A 15968-nucleotide genomic window follows, 5' to 3' on the forward strand; every position below is an offset into this window, starting at 1 on the left:
TTCTATTCCAATTTGATTCAATAAATGAGACATAACATGCTAATTACAGAGCTTCTGTTAAGTTTAAACAGAACCAGGCTGTGTGTTTCCGCCTTTATTCTAAGCTACCCAGGTTCATATTTAACTGAGAGATATGAGAGGAGTATCAGTCTCTTCATCTGCAAGAAAGCGAATAAATTTATGTCCCGAAATGTCAAGCTATTCCTCAGATAATAGGGCCTCTCAGCATTCTGCAAAACTCCTTTGTTGCCAAGCTGTTGGCTGACTCATAAAGCCTCCTGCCTTTGCTCCGTTATGGTTCACTGTTCTCTGTGAGGCCAGACGGGGTAAAAAGCTTTAAGTGCAGCGCATCGACTGAAGTGAGCTGCAGAGAGTTTTCAACGGCCTGTAGCACCTCGTGATTGCAGACGGCGAAGAGAGGAGGTTGATCTAAAACCACCACAGTGGCTGCGAAGAGGCCTAAAGTTGACTGTGGATTAAAGGGGAGAGATGTTTCAATATGCTGCTCTTCCCTTCAAAATGATGCGGTTACTTTGGGGTTTTACCGCAGCAGCTAATGGGCCCGGTGAAGTCGACACACTCTCGAACACACGTGTCGCGTGAGACGTTGAATGGTGAAATAAAAGTGGTTTGAATGTAAATTGAAAGCGGGGGCGGCAACTGCTTTCACATCACCACTTTAGAGTTCATTCACTTATCGGTATCACTTATCCAGACAGATGGAGGCCCCGAGGCGGACTCCGAGGAGAAAGTAAAGTGCTGGCTGGATCTGATCTCTGGCTACAGCTGGGTTCATGTGTGGTTACACGCAGACAGCAGACTGAACCACTCAGCTATCTCCCAGCTCTTAGCTCTGAGTATCATGTAACAAGCAGCAAAGTATTTTTGGATACACCTGCCCGGACTGCTCCTGAGTTGGTGCTGAGTCCTTTCAGGGGAAGTAAAGGGAGAAAGACTGGCCAAGCATGGGAGGATCCTTCTCCATGTTACAGTCACAACTCCATACCAGTAATACAATGTTCCCTGTAATTTTTCATGAGTGTGAGCAAACACACAAACTCCCTGAGCGTCCCTTGGACCACTGTGAGCAACATCAGACGTGTGCACTGTGGTCACACCAGCATCACATCCATTCAAGTTACATGGTTCATTAAAAGAATCAAATTACAGCATTTACATTTCTGTTAAAACACTTTGTCAACAGGAGCCAGTTGAAGGCTGCAGTGATTTTAGTGACACTACAATGTATAAGAGTGAAGTTATTGAATATTTGTCTCTCTTTACTGTTGCAGCGGCTTTGCAAATTGCAGACGGACTCTGTTCACTCCATAGACACCAATGTTATTCCTGTAGCTTGAAAGACAGCTACTTTTGATAAAACTGGGCTTGTAGCACATTGTCTGCCTTGCAACAATGGGAAAGAGGCACCGTTTATGTTTTGACAACCTATATCTAACGAGTTATTGATGCTGGAAGTCTGAATCTGTGAATATCTTTCCAACTTTACTGAACTTGGGGCCACTACCACCTAAGGAGTGATATATTTAATTTTGAAAAAAGCATTTAGCCATACTTAAAGCTTTAAGTGCTTTATTAACACGGAACTAAAAATTTTGTATTGTTTTATTATCACAGGTTCTGTCTGAAAAGAGGTGGCATCATTTTAAACAGTGAAATCAAACTAATAAAATGTAATGACCAACCAGTGAGCAATACTGGATTCTGCAAAAACATAAACAACTTTTTTTTAAAAATCTAAATCTTAACACAGTTAATGTATTAACTTATTTTTGTGTGTATGCATGTATTTATTGATTTATTTAGTACTGTTAACATATCAGAGTTCTGAGTGAATTTTTCTTAAGATAGACAAAGGCCATTTATTGATTACATATAGGCTATTAAATGTTCATTAAAAACTAAAAAGCACTTTTAAAAAAAACAACTTAGGCATTTATTGAGTCACTAAAATACTGTAGAGTACAGACCACATCAGCATGATTATAAGCATCCTCTGGTAAATTAACAACCAGATACTGATGTCTCTCACCATATGGACTTCAGGAGATGACTGGGGGATGATAAACTGTGACCTACTGGTTGGATTCTCTCTGTTCTCATGTTTCTTACATGTTTGTCCCCTGACAGCCGGGTCCTAATGTTTTTTGAGCAACACACCATACTATGACGTTTTTACAATGATGGTTCTACTATGGAACCAGTTTGACATGTTCAGGCGTTCTTTGTGTGAAAACTCAGAGATTTCAGGTATCAGAAGGTGGTTTTCAACTTTCTTTGTTAACTTTCTGCTTCAACTTTAAACTAAATTTCCTTCACTAACCCAGCCCTCTGGACTTCCAGTAAGCTGTGTTCCTATTGGCTGTCCAGGTGGCTGCTTGGTGTTATCAGGAACACCTGAGCAGCTCAGTGTCTTCCTGCTTTATTTAGCTGCAGACAAACATTTCCTCTGTTTCTCTTCACCAATGAACCGGGTTTGGCTCCATTGCTTTAGTTTGTTTTTTAGGCGTTGGCTTGCAGCTTCCAGCAGTAAAATAGGCTTTAATGTGTCTCTTGGTGTGTTTTAGGGCTTTGTACTGGATAGTTGTCTTGGTTAATCTGGTCCTTTAGCCACAGTTAGCACATGGTGCTAATGTGTGCAGTGATTAGTGGATTTGGTGCAGCTGAGTTGTGTCTTTATCTTGGCTGTAGTGAGTCTTTAGAGGTTTTTGGTCAGACACATTCTGTATTCTTGTTTGAGAACCTATGTTGGTTGTCCAGAAGGTAAGAGTTCCTGTCCTGATTCTCTGTTCTCAGAGGTTCTCTGGTAGGCTGCAGGAGACTTTAGCGTTTGGGTTGTGCTAGTTTGGTTTTTGTATGGTTTCATTTGGACGACTATCTTGAGGCCCCTCCATGTGGTTTAGTGAGGTTTTCTGGAAAAGTTCTACAAAGCAACCTGCAGCAGAAGAGACTTTGAGAGTTTTTAGGAAGTTCTGGAGAGCAGACTTTAGAGCAGCAGAAACATTTGTCAGCAGTTTGAGCAGGAGAAGGTGAGCTTCAGAGTAGAAATGAGATGGAAACCTTCTTGACCCGTGTGGTGAGGTCCTGTACCAAGAGTTTGAGCAGGTTGTGAAGAGTCTGTAGTTCTTTGGTCTGAAAGCACAAGAATCGACTCATTAAAGGAGAAAACAGGAGATATTGTTGGTTCTTCTGTTGTTCTGCAGTTTCCTTAGACTGAATATCAAGTTTATATTTTAAATGATTTCCCATGTGAGCCCAAGAAGACTTCAATAAACTCCCTCCATCCCCTGGACACAACATATTTTATTACGATGTTAAATCTTTTTGTTTGTTTTTGAGTTTTAATCATAGTCTCAGCATAGTTTTTTTTCTCTTTGCTTATTTAGTTTTGTCATCTGTGTAAAAGGTGCTAAACAAATAAAGCTCAAGTGATAAACTGAATAATTGACTAACTCATAATTGTGACAACAAAAGTATTTTCATTGTGATTTAAGGGTTTGTTTCATTTTTAAGGTTGGGGTTAAAATCTTGACAGAAAAAAAAGATTAAAGAAATAAACTACAGTAAAAAAGCAATTAAATCAAAGGAAAAAAACATTTAATATAATAAAACTTTTAAAAAGAAAATTAAACATTAAATACAATTAAATTATATGAGACAAAATATTTAATTAGATAATTAAACGGAAGATACAAAGCATGTAATTATGAAATTAAACAAAAATTTTTAAACAAAAATATTAAACATTAAATATGAAATACTTTAGATAATTAAACATTTAAAAAATACAATTAAACAAGAATATTACCCATTTAGAAAAATACAAAACATTTAATTAGATTATTAAACCTTTAAAAGTCAAGACATTTAATTAAAAAATTAAATGTTTAATTAGAAAATTAAATCTTAAAGACAATAAAACTTTAAATAGGAATTAAACAGAAAATACAATGAAGCATTAAAAAAGAAAATAAAAAATTAAAAGATGGTAAAACATTTAAAAAGAAAAACCTTAACAGATTTATTCGAAAAATTAAACATTGGGAAAGAAAAGGAAATTTTTCAAACAAGCCGATAAAACATTTGAAAAAACAACAAACAAAAGACAAAACATTTGGAAATCAAATCAGACATTAGAAAAGAATAAAAGGTGAGAAAAGAGCAAAACTAAACATTTAAGAAGAATCAAACTAATGACAAAACATTTGAAAAGACACCAGTTAAACTTTAGAAGATCAAATTAAACAGAAGAGACAATAAAACGATCAAAAAGAGCAAAAACAGACAAAGATATTAAAGCGTTTTCTAGTCTGAAATGAGAACATCAAGTTGTTTCTTCAAACATTTCCTCTTTCTATGTTCTTGATTTGATTGTGGACAGATTTACTAAGAGCTCATTTCAGAAAACTGCTTTCCAGATAAAGTCTACTAGTATTTGAAAACATTGATCAAAGTAATGTTACCTTCTGATCTCTACAAACTTTACTGTTCAGTGAAGAGAATCAAAGTTTGTTGAGCATTTCTAAAAAACCCACAGGTGAAGGTCTGAGAAGAACTCAGATGGATGGTCTGAATGTGAAATCAAGACTCATGGTCACAAGTTTTAAGGCTTCTGTTAACCATAAAGTTCAAACTAACAGAGAAGTACTGAGAAACTTTTAAAATTTCTGTCCTCAGACTGTCTGAAGGTTCAAACTAACAGAGAACTACTCAAGAACTTCTTGGTTTTCAGTCCTCAGACTGTCTAAAATCTCAAACTCATAGAGAACTACTCAAGAACTTTTCAGATTTCAGTCCTCGGACTGTGGAAAGGTTCAAACTAACAGAGAACTACTCAGGAACTTAGAAGATATCAGTCTTTGGACTGTCTGAAAGTTCAATCTAACAGAGAACTACTGTGGGACTTAGAAAATTTCAGCCCTCAGACTGTGTGAAAGCTCAGGTCCTGAGGACTCGGGAGGTGTGGAGGCTTTGGAAAGTCTTGGAACTGAGGGTTCAACCCTCCAGCACAAAGGCTGAAGTCCAACCTCCTGAGAAAAACGGTCGAGTCGAGACTCGAGTTAAAAAAAAACTCGAAAACGACAAAAAATAGATGATAAATGCGCAAAAAAAAGAAGAATTAGTATCTGAGCGGATAGCTCAGGGGGATAAGAAGAGGACTACCAAGTGGAAGGTCGCAGGTTCAAGACCCGCCACCGGCCTTTTCTTTGTTTGTCTTTGTCAGGATTTTGAGAAAATTTAAGAAGTGTCTGGTCTTGAACCAGCGACCTGCAGCTCCATAGGCAAGTCCTTAACTCACTGAGCTACAGATCAGATAAAAAGAAATAATTTCGTCGTCCCTTTGACATCGTAGTTAATGAAGTGACCACATGGGTGGAGCCAAGGCGGAGTCTGGGTGGAGTCAGGGCGGAGAGTAGGCGGGGAGGTGGGTGGCGGCCTCCCCCCTCTATTCCCCCACCTCCCCCCACCACCCACCACACCTTCCCCCGCCTGACGAGTTCTTCGAGTCTCCACGGGTTTTCCCGAGTTTCTGGAGTTTCCACCAGGTCTGAGGCAGAACAAGTTGTCATGAAGAGATGTTGAGGTCGGCCAGGATGGAGTGACTTTTTACAGCAACTAGAAGGAAGACCACTAGAAGAGCAGTTCTTTAACCACCATCCATAAAATCCATGGAGTCGCTCCAGAGAAATGAAGGAAGGTCAACTTTTATCAACCTCCATCCAGATGTTCAACTTGATATGTTTACTTTGACATTTTTAGCACCACAAACCTTTAGTATCACACTTTATTATCATTTATTAGGACTTTAATGGAATCCACCAGCAGATTTACTTTTTGTTGACAAACTTTACTCTTGTCATCGTGGGACTGCAGTATTTAAAACTGTTCCTTCTACTTGACCTCTTGTTTATTAGTTTTAGTGGAGAAAGTTATTTTAATTGTCAATTAGTGTCTTAAAAACCAAATAATAAATTGGATTAGTCAAGAGGTTTAAATTTCTTACTTTGTCATATTTTAAAAATGACAAAAAATATAAAAAATAAAGTGTCTTCAGACAATTTGACCTGTAATTGGCGTTATATAAATAAAATTGAATTCAAATTGTATGTATCTTGTAATGTTGGAGTAATTCAGTCATATATGTTGGAAAACACATTTTCTTTGACCATTAATCTGCTGATTGTTTTCTACAGTAATTCATTTCTTGTTTTGGTTTATAAAATGTCAAACCCAAATATATTCAGTTTACTCTCATAAAAACCAAAAAGATTTACATTCATGATGCAGGAATCAGGCAGTTTTTCACTTTTTATCTTAGTTTAGTCAGAAAGATAGTTGATAATGTGTGAATTGTTGCAGTTTGTGAGCCGTAGAAGGTTTTAATCTTTGGGGCCGAGTGTCAAAAAACATTTAGAAACCAACATCAACAAAACACTCAAACATTTGAACATCATTTGCATGACAACGTCAAATTAAAGGACATATATTTCCAACGTAAATGTGTGATATTCATCCTCTGGAGCTTTCTCGTCACATCATCTTCCACCTGGACTGGTTTGGTCAGGAGCATGTGCAACAAACATTTGAAAAACTGCACTTTAACATCAATGAATGACACTGAAGTTTAATCTCTACATAAATGAGACTGAGTCTGGATGTGCTGCTCTGTCATTAACTCCTAAGTTTAGGGAAAGTTCAAACAAAAGAGGACTGTTCAGATAAGACTTGAGAATGAGCTTATTTTGAACAAACATCTCAGACTTTCTGAGCTTCAGCATCTACAGCTAGATATTTTAACAACAAGCAACTCAAGAGATCCAGAAGTTGGAGAGAGTTAGCTTTAGCTGAGCCAAAGAACATGTGGGACGCTAACCTAGCAAACATTTCAGACTTTTCTCTGTGAATTCTGAGAAATAATTTCCTATTTAATGACAGAGCTACACATCTTAACTCAGTCTCATTAAAACAGACTCTAATTCAGTGTCATCCATCCATATTAAAGTGCAGTTACCCAAAATGTTTGTTGCATGAGCTCCAACAAAACCTGTCCAGGTAGAAGGCCACTTTGACAAACAGGAAGCGGAAGATTCCAAGCAGATTTATAGAAGGGGGAACCGGACTGTACTAAGTGTGTTCGAGTATAGAGGGGTGTTTTGTGGGTTTTTAAGGCTGATAATGATTATTAGTGAAACATTTGGAGTAGATATTCATTTGCAGTAAATGAAAGTATTTAAAATCTTGGAGTTAAACTTAGAAGAACACAAACTCTAACAGAAAACTTTGTTGATACGTTTTTGTTTTGTTTACAGATGTTAAGTTAAAGGAGTTTTATTCGTTATGTATAACCAATCAAATCACTCCAGAAGACAGAGCGACCACAGGTAGATAAAGGTTCAGAGCCAAAGTAGCACCATTTTTAAATGTATTTATTACCGTTAACCAGTAAAAAATAAAATACTGATAATCAGTAAATCAGTCAGCCCACAATTACTACAATTCTACAATGTATGTCTCTTTCCTTTGACTTGTTATTTGTACAATATACGATGTATATGATGGCGTTTTTTCACAGCAAAGGCTATACTATGATGTTTTCTAAGAGACATACGATGCTACTCTGTTTGTTCTGGCTCTGGGCCGCTGCACTCCTCCTCTGTTGTTTTCTGGATTGTACTCAGCTGCATGCCTTCGTCCACCCGGCCTCCGTTGACTCGTCCCGCCTGCCGTCTCTGGAGCTGAAGCTGGAATGGAACAGACCAAAGTACAGTCCAATCACGATGCCAGCTGCCTCTCAAAAGGCTCCTTCATCTGGTGGAACTTCTTCTGAGGGGAAGCTGAGCTGGCCCGGCAGAACTTTGGAGATGTATTTCAGTGGTTGGTGGATGTGTAGGGAGATAGAGAGGGACCTTTGAATCGTTCTGAAAGTAAAACAGGGAACCCATTGGTAGTTTTAGTTTAGGATGCTACTGCGGTGTGTTTTGGGGTTTTAAGAGGTGAGCAGGAAGAGTTGTTTTTCCATATTGATGATCTTTTACTTTGTTCCTGGTTGGAATGCCCATCAGTGTCAACATGAAGTTCACTTTTGGTTCTGTTGATTTATTTTTATTTTACTAACACCCATTTGCTTTTAACCCCCTCACATGTTGTGTTGTTGTAATTTACTCTTTCAAATAAATTCTCGTCTAACCCTCTGGAAACCAGCGTTTGGACTGTTTTTGTGTTGCTCCTCACCTACTGACAGCTGTGGACTAAAGGCTATACTGTGACATTTTTAGAGCGACATGCTATACTATAGGCTTTTTAAATTGACATATTACTGTGACGTTTTTTTGTTTTATTTTTTTTTGTTTTTTTTAGCAACATATAAGACTTCCAACAGTTTTAAAAGTTACTACACTTTCACTTGTGCAATGAAATTATCATTCTATGGAATTTTTTAGATGACATACTCTGATGTTTTCTTGAATTACATACTATTTTGACAATATACTGCACTCTGACATTTTTTGAACCACATATCATACATGACAGTTTTAGGCAACATCCTATCATTTTGCGCTTTTTGAACCACATAATAATCTATGTTTTGTTTTTTTTTCTTGCCAACATGCTGTACTATAAACTACAGGCCATACTATGTTATTCTTGAGTAAAGCATACTATACTTTGACATTTTCTGAACTACATCCTATACTATGGCGTTATACACAGAGTGCTTTGGTTACATGTTGATTTATAATCTAGATTTTTTCTGTTTTGTTTTTTGATGGGATTACCACAGACCTGACTGTGAACACCGTCGACACCCACCTCAGGGAGACGCTGCCTAAGATCTCAAGGCTGCTTGGTCGTGGTCTTTCTGGCATGTACTCTTCCAAGATGAGCCAGGAAGTTTAACACTGATGGAATGACAACAGGTCTAAGCCGACAAACTTCCAATTCCTCCTCAACCCATAGTCTCTGGGAAACCTACATGGAGTAAGAAAAGTAGACAGAGAAGTAATTAAGTCTGTAGACAACATATTAAAAAGAAATCATGCTAATAAATTAAGTACAAAGAACCGAATTCGCCAATATACTGGAGACCAGAGCTATTTAATTTGATAAGTATAACCTTGTTTAGTAACATTTCAATTATTTGACAGCAGTCCTAAAGAACTGCCTGTAATCCCAATCATAAAATGGGTTTGGAGGAAGAACATAGATGGTAATCTGGATATGCATGAGTTAGGCTTTATAACTACTATTGGTAGTATTGGTGGTAGTAATAGCAATGTGAGTACTACTAGTAGTAGAGGTGGTGGTACACTACTGCTGCTGATACTGGCACTGCTACTACAACTTGTAATACTATTACAAATGATGATACTACTTCTACGACTCTAACAGCTGTTTATACTACTACTGCTGCTTGTACTTTTAGTATTACTACTACTTCTTGTACAACTATACTACAGCTACTATTAATCGTCTGGTATTTGGTTGTCAAGCTGCTAGCTCGCCTTAGCGTTTTGCTAGTGGCTAACTAGTTAGCTCTCATAGACTGGAAGCTCTCAACAAGATTTCATAATGAAAAAAGAGCCAAAAACTATTCTTACCTATGAAAAGTCATTCCAAGTTTCCTTGTCTCAATCGTACGACGTAGTGTGTAATTGTATGCAGCACAGTGAGCCGGCATACTTGTTGTTTCCGTTTTCACGCCGTCTACATCAACGGAATGCACTGAAACTTTACCCCCACTAGCTTAGCCTCGCCGTAGTACGCAGCTCAAAGGGGCGTGTCCTATCTACTCATTCATATTTATGAGAACAACGGTGGCTGCACATAAGGACGCCTGACGTTGATTAGCTACGTAAATACCATTATATACAGTCTATGGTAAATACGTATGTGAATCGCATCATTGGCTGCAGCAGCCAGTCACCGGTCACTCACTGACTCACATTGAAAAATAGCACAGAATGAATTGTTATGTGTTTATTTTATTTACAATTTTGGTTGGATTTTTTTTTTTTTTTTTGTGCGCAGCGCAGATTTTCTGTGCGCGGAGACGGTGTCAGCAGTGCGCAATTGCACACGCGCGCAGCTTAGAGGGATCAGTGGTAATGTATGCAGCTCAACATACTAGAAGTCCTAGGATATGTAAAGATGATGCTCCCGTGATATGAAATAAGCACAGTAGATTCAGAGTGCACTTTAAAAGTTTACGGTCAGTTACTTCCTACTAATGCAGCAATTTTTGCTGCCTGTACTTTTTTAGAACTCTCCACATCAGTTCAGAAACATATATCAGTAGAACTTGGTAGTAGTACACTGCCTGTCCAAAAAGAAAGACCCATTTGGATTTAACTAAGCAAATAGGTAGGAGCCTTCCATTGGATAATTACTGCAGTGATGAATGCGTTTCAGCTGCAACAGCTTATTTAACCCTAGCTGATGCAGTGAGGATCTTCTCATTTCTTAAACAACCATGTTGGAAGACATATCCTGTGGTCATGGAAAGGATGTTAATCTGTTTCAGAAGGACTATGTTGGCCTGCATGAAGCAAAGAAAACAACTGAAACTACTAAAATCAGGTTAAGAACCATCCAACGCATTATTAAAGCCTGAAGGATAGTGGTGAACCATCATCTTCGAGGAACAAATGCGGTCTGAACAAACTCTTAGATGATCGTATTAAATAAACAGTTGAACTAACAGCTATGTTTAATAGTGAAAGTAAGAGCATTTATACACGCACATGCGAAGGGAACTCAAAGGATTGGGACTAAACAGCTGTGTAGCTCTAAGAAAACCACTGATCAGTGAGGCTAATTGGGGAAAAAAGGCTCTCGGTAACATCAAGATTGGACTCTGGAGCCAATGAATGAAGGTCATGTGGTCTGATGAGTCCAAATTTACCCTGTTCCAGAGTGATGGGTGCATCAGGGTAAGAAGAGAGGCAGATGAAGTAATGCACTCATTATGGCTAATGCCTACTAGCCTGTGGGGATTAGGGTTATGATCTGGGGTTGGTCAGGTTCAGCAACGTTATGTTCCCAAAGAATGAGGTCAGCTGACTACCTGTCCCCTGCATTCACCCTAAGTCAGCTGGGATAGACTCCAGCCCCCCGCAACCCTAATGAGGATTAAGCAGTGTATAGATAATGGATAAATGATTTGCCATGCAGAAGAAAACATTTTCAAGATATCGATTTCTGTCAACCCAATGTGAGTAATGGTTTCAGCCTGACCACCCCTATTAAAACTGTTTGACCCCATCATTTGTGGGCAGCAGGTATGAAAAGAAAAAAAATACATTGCACTAAAAATAAGAGTCTCCTCCCATGCTAAGAGCTCCAAAAGGCTGTACTTACAGAGCAACTAACAGTGTAGCTGAACAAAACAGCAAAAATCTGTCATAGAATTGTATTATTTAACATTTTTTTTAATCCTTAACATACAAAATTTTCTTTCAAATAGTGGCAACTATCTCTAAGATCATATTTTTATTGATTTAAATACAGTAAAACTGTACTTTTATGGTCACACAATGTAAAAAGGCAAATTACTATTTGTAAAAACAGATGTTTAAAGTGGATGTTATTTACAGTTTCTTTTTGTTCAGTTGAAATTGTTTTTTTTTTAAAGACAGTTAAATCATTCACTTTTTACAGTGTTTTAGTTGTACAAAATGGAAAGACTCTGTACTTGAGATGAGTGTTGAAAAAAGCAGACCAGAGCACTGGCAGAGATCAGTTGAGTTACTCCAAACATTCAGTCCTGCTCTATTATTGGAGGCCAGAGAGTGGAACTGAAATCTTGCTCTTCCTGGATGAAATCTGTTACTATGGCAGCTCTATCACCTGGAAAGACATGTGACACACTCATACATCATGTTGAAAAGACAATATAGTATTTATATCCAGCATGAATCATTGACTTTACTGAAGAAAGCCTCCGCTGTGGATGTGGAAGACAATAGAAGGACACGTGTTGTCTTTTCAGTTGATTTTGTATTTTTTATTGAATAAATGATTTTAAAAGGTAATAACAATGTTTAAAACTACATTATCTTCACAGCCATTGCTTACATACTCAGATAACCCATCTATATATATTCTTTCAACCCTCCCCGCACTTTTCTTTTGCAATTTTTTGCTTTTTTTCTTTTATTTTTTTTTTTTGTGTATATTTTTTGTGATTTTTTTTTTTTTTTGGAGTCATACTATCATAATAAATGCCCATTTCAAGTCTCGTCACACTAACAGCAATTCAATAGGAAAGGAGGAAGGGTCTAGCTCTACAGGGGGATGGATTTAAAGTTCCCAGTTCATATTATTCCATCAACATTTTTCAAGTTACTAAAGCAGAAGAAAAACAAAAGATCCAAAGGAAAAGAAACAAAAGTTGGTATGAGGAGTTACACCAGGTAACCCTCCCAGCCCATCAGGCCACTGCAACAGAAAAAAGTCATTTTGTACAGTGACACGTCTTAGAAGTCAGTGTCTCAAAAATTTAGAACATAGAAAACCACTAAAATAATTTTGAAACTAGATCCAAAATATTCTTTTGAAAAGAATTTATTTTGATGTACAAAAACAGTCATTTTCTTTTTTATTTTCTTTTTTAATAGCTTTTATAATAAAAGTTTCAAACACAAGTTTATTGTAGTTCTTATTTCATTTGTCATTATCATTATTATTATTGATTCACTTATTCTTTTTTTTTAACTCTTGTATCAGTGCGATTGTATACCAGTGCAGCTACTGGGTCCAGAGTAAAGAAAACAGGCTTTTTCATCTTTAATGGCATAAAAAATAAGGAAAAATCCATCTTTTATACAAAGTATAACTGCTGGTCTTTAGGGAAAAAACATTTATAAACCCATAAAGCTAGGAGGCACACCATGGGATTTTCATTTTTGAAATTATAGCAATAATAATAATAATAATAATAATAATAATAATAATAATAATAATAATAATAATAAACAAAACAAGTCACAACAATTTGCAACCATTTTTACCATCCTTGATGCCATGTACGGCTTCAGAGATAGACTCAATGAAAATTCATTGAAAAAAATCGGGTTGCTTCATAAGTCAAGACAGTTGAGAAATCGCACAAATAAAAAGACAAAGAACATTTTGTCAATTGCAGGGGTGTTTTTTGGAAGGACAGGAAGCCAGGCCTGAAGAGCAGCATTTGGGCATGGCCGCTGGCATCTTTGGTTCAGTCAAACATACGAAGGTAACATGAGCTTGAGCATTCCACGAAATATGAGAATGACCACGGAAGGAATGCTGAGGCTGAACTCTAACCCTGGTATGGAACCAAAACACGATCTGCTACAACAAACTACAAATGTCGTTCCATAATATCCTATGAGGTATCAATGCTTTAAACAGTTAATCAGTACAGAAGCAGGACTATACTCTGCTTTAACTCTTTGTCCCGCTGCAGGAGATGCTTTCCTTCGACATAGTTTAAAAGAGGCGGCGAGAGCCTCGACAACACGATCTAGTCAACAACTCAAATCTTGCCCTTTCAGAGGAGGTCAAACGATTCAGCAGCTAGAAGGAAAACTAAGGATGTGCTCTGTAAACACAGCACCCAATCTTCCAGGAGAGGCAACGACCACTACTACTGCCACCTTCTACCGAGCGACACGCATCACACCTTGACAAACTAGGCCATGAGGTTGGGCCACAGTGTCGGGAGGAATCGAGGGGAAGGAGGTTAACGTGTGACTTCTTGTCCTTTCAAACCTGCAGGGGTGTTGACTTGCACTGGTAGGAAAAAAAAAAAACACCTGTTGAACAGATCTGCATATATCAAGGATAGTAAAGGTAACACATGTAGGATTTTCTCTTAATGCATCACTGCCGAACTGTAATAACGACCATTAACAGTACATTCCATAGCCCCGGTGACGTGTTGCTGCTGGAACTTTTCCTTCTTCGTTACATGAGTCTGAATATCTGTCTGGTTTTCCCATAGGGAATTGATCCCAAAATCAACCACACTGGACTGAACAGAGGCTCTTCTCTTGGGGCTACTGCTTATAATGGTGATCCTTCGGAAATAAAATGTGCCGTCATGAGTCATTTCACAGCGACGCACCAAAGAGAAAATCTTACATGCAGCATCTTTAAGTATGATATGATCAATGAGTCCGCATGACCAGTCACGAGCTGTGACCACCCCAATATGAGGTCCGATAGCACCATATTTGTCTTTTAAATCTCTTAATGGTTAATAAGAGTGTCTAAGCCATAGATCAAGCATATCATGGATAAAACCATAGGTCTCATACTCATACATACATGCAACTAAATACATTGCATGTGTATACAAAGACATATATGTAAAAGAGCATGGTCAATTTGGTTTTGCAGCAGAAAAATTCAGGTTGTGCTGTATTAAATGGACCAGGAAACGAATGCCTGACTGTTCCTCCCCCATATGTAGTGTACTTTGCAGATAAGGATACATTTTTCTGGAGGCATAAAGCTGTCTTCCCATGGTTTAAACATTAAGAGAACAACACCACAGTCCCCAACATCTTTTTAAGAGAATGCCTTTATGAAGTCTATGTGTGGAACCAGCTGGGCTAGAAGGAGTCATACAGGATCCCCTATATGTCTAAGAAAGCATTAGCACTAGCATTCAAACTGATGGAACCACCAGCAGAGGCCCTTTCCCACACTGTGGTGTGAACACGAAGCTGGAAAAGAGCAAACCATGGTTCAGAGGAACACTCAGAGCATCATCTACTAGTCCATTATTTATTAAATCATTCATTTAAGGCAACACAACTGAAATCTGGGTCATTTCGGGTTACTGTGGATGGAGTGCCAAAAGCCCTTGACATTTTGCATAAAGAAAAATATAACCTGTCAGTTAGTAAAGGCTGTTACGAAGAAAGATGTTGGTCAAGTAACAAGAACCTCTCAAAAATTCCAGTTAGCAAACTAAAAACCAAAACGAGCGGATTGCACTGTGATTCTCAACAGCTTAAACATTCTGGAAAAGTAAACCCAACTAGCCTAGCATGTGTGTGTGTGTGTATGTAACTCACAACAAGTAATATTTGGATGGGAAATGGCTTCTTAAGTCCTTACAAAGCCCTGGCTTTTTATGTGTGTAGACCTCAACTGTGAGCTGCTCGGCCCCCATGCAGAGATTCTGTTCCGACTGATTCAACCGTTTGCCAAACAGCTGACAAAACAGACCACAAATCAAAACATTCCCTGTGCCGTGGACACACACATCAAGGGGATCTCACTGAGGAGCAGAGTGTTAGAGGAGAACGGTGGTAGTGCGGTTTCAACAACTAAATCAACTAGCTGCGTTACGGCGACAGCTTCAGTTTCTAAACATGACATGCACTTCTATGACACAAACATGTTACGTAGATCGCTGCTTTTGTGCGTCACGTGGTGCGTCTTCATTCAAAATGACATTTTTAATACATCATAATTGGTGGACGAGTGACAATGGTTAGCTATAATCTGAAAAGGCAAGACAATGTTTCCACAACTACACGGGCAACATACAAGACGTCCGACAAATGACTGACACCGCCGGGTTAGACGAGCATTCAGTGATGCAGCCTGGCCTGAAGCTGGCCGCGTATGTTTGCATTCAGAGGCTGGAGAAGACCCAATATGTCTACCAAATGCAAACACTTCAAGCCAAACAACAGACTACTCTTACAAAGTGTAGAATAAAGATAAGAGAATATGGCTTTAAGTAGTTAGCATGTCCCTGTCAAGTGACTCCCTGCCAGTAAACTCAGAAACCAACAGACTTTTAATTTAAATGAAAGCACTGTTCATGCACAGTCTAATTCATATATATATATATATATATATATATATATATATATATATATATATATATATATATATATATATATATACATATACATATACACATATACATACATATATATATATATATA

At 37.9% G+C, this 15968-nt stretch overlaps 1 long non-coding RNA gene across 1 annotated transcript; it reads right to left on the reverse strand.

The window, feature by feature from the left end:
* Positions 1–7428: 7428 nt before the first annotated feature.
* LOC129350534 (uncharacterized) lies at positions 7429–15860 on the reverse strand. Its single transcript, XR_008603970.1, has 3 exons — positions 9618–15860; positions 8830–8988; positions 7429–7937 (listed from the first exon to the last, which is right to left on the reverse strand). It is a non-coding gene; the product is annotated as an uncharacterized LOC129350534 (long non-coding RNA).
* Positions 15861–15968: the final 108 nt, after the last annotated feature.

This window comes from Amphiprion ocellaris, chromosome 14 (genome assembly GCF_022539595.1).
Source record: "Amphiprion ocellaris isolate individual 3 ecotype Okinawa chromosome 14, ASM2253959v1, whole genome shotgun sequence".
In the NCBI taxonomy this organism is placed as follows: Eukaryota; Metazoa; Chordata; class Actinopteri; family Pomacentridae; genus Amphiprion; species Amphiprion ocellaris.